Source organism: Euprymna scolopes, chromosome 38, assembly GCF_053919585.1.
Source record: "Euprymna scolopes isolate OS-2025 chromosome 38, ASM5391958v1, whole genome shotgun sequence".
Lineage (NCBI taxonomy): Eukaryota > Metazoa > Mollusca > Cephalopoda > Sepiida > Sepiolidae > Euprymna > Euprymna scolopes.
Window position 1 is genome coordinate 48741990 of NC_136519.1, and position 2112 is coordinate 48744101.

Genomic DNA, 2112 nt, shown 5'->3' on the forward strand with positions numbered 1-2112 from the left:
TTGTTAGCGATACTTTCTTGAATGAATTCAAGTATTTATACGAAAGTGCATTTTTACCTAAATGCTTGTTGCGAATAATTTTCCCATTGACCAATCTGGTACCCCTTTTTAATGGGGAGCGGCATATATATTATTTTTAAATATAATTATCCACTGACACGTGTTTCGTCGTCCACGACTCATCAGAGAGGCTGAATCTCGCTAGATTCAGCCCTCTGATGAGTCGTGGACGACGAAACACGTGTCAGTGGATAATTATATCTTAAATATAATATAATATATATATATATATATATATATATATATATATATATATATATATATATATATATATATATATATAAGAGCAAATAGTTAATAAAACATGTTAAAAAACACTTTGAAAAAGATTTAAAAGCATATTTAATTTGAAAAGGAAACATTAAATAAGTGGATAGTCCTTAATCCGTGGAGTTTCGAAGAAATACTTTCCTTCTCATCAGAGGGTAGGAATTAGCAAAATGCGGGATTGGATTTTGCTTGCAAAAATATTTAATGAAACTGCAAGTAAGTCTAAGATCTTACTTGATAACAAATAGTGAAGCAGAGGGAATAGGGTGAAGAAAAATGCGTTTTTACTTGAATGGATAGTCTGGTGAGGAAAAAGGTGATTTCACGTGAATGTTATATATATATATATATATATATATATATATATATATATATATATATAAGTAGGTTGTAGTTTGCTTGAAGCATTGTTGAAGAAAATTATAAGGTAAAATTAAAAGCCAAGAACAATGCGAGATTTTTTTTTTATATAGAGTAAAATTAAATGCAAACAAAAGAAATAAAGTTCTTTTTTTTTGTTGTTCGTTTTTTTCTTTTTCACACAAATTTTAACTCTAAACAACAGTAATTTTTTTTTTCTGTTGTATTCAATGGTGATATAAATCTCATATATATATATATAAGGTTAAATTAACAAATATATTCGTTCATACTTCCTACACAACTACATTGCAACATAAAAAATAAATCATATTTAAAAAAAAATCATTTTTAATGCTGCAATAGACCGTACAAGTGTTATATATATATATATTTTTTTTTTTACACAGTGATCACCACTTATCAAGGCCCGGAAGCCAATCAGGGGTAAGGGTTATTGCAAGTACATTAAGTTAGTGAGGAGATTTGCTGAAGTGTTTACTTAAGGGGGCGGTTCATTAGGAATTTGTTAACATTGGACTTGAAGACATCCAAGTTGTAGTCCGGAGGGAAGCAGGCAGACGGAACAGAGTTCCACAGGCGTGCAGTTCTAAGAAAGAAGCTTTGTTCATGGAATCCGCGTTTTGATTTAGGCACAGATATAGAGTGGGGGAAATTTTTCACAGTGGATTCAGCTAGACGGGTGTTTTTCGTGAAAGATTGGCGAGGGGGGACCAGAGATTGGAGTTCATGTGTCTTATTAAAAGTGAGTCTTAGAGAGTCTTATTAAGAGAGAGTCTTATTAAGAGCGATGTTGCGTTCTGTGTTCGTGTTATAAAGAGATTCATATATATAAAATGTTCATACTTAGAAGTGTAGAAGCTCTTTGAGTGTTGAGACATTGTGTATGTAAAGACATTTTAAAACACATTATATATAAGACATATAATGACAATTTTCATTTTACCTTTTGGTAGAATTACAACACAAAGACGACGTTTATAAAAACACATGATGGGTTTATTTCTTCTCCGACCGGTCGTGGTTTTCTTAGTCAAGAATTCAAAGTTTTACATTCTATGTTTCAAAGGTGATCGTCTCGCTTCCAAATGTTCGACTGTCCATGTCTGGACTCCAGACTGTCATCTGTCGTCCTCGGACTCTCTCTCAGACTTCCCCTGACTCTCTCTCCTTAACTCTAAGGTTTCTAACTATATCGAGAACTTCCGATTTTCCATGACGTCATACACATGTTAAAACATGTGTCTTCTTTCACGTGTTCTAGAAATGCGTGTCCAAAACTTTTTTCTTTGTTTACAAAAGGAATTTTAACCTATATTCACAGTAACCTATATTTATAATATGTTACAAACATGTTTATTAAATTATCCTATAGTTGCATTCCTTTTCTTAAAACTATTT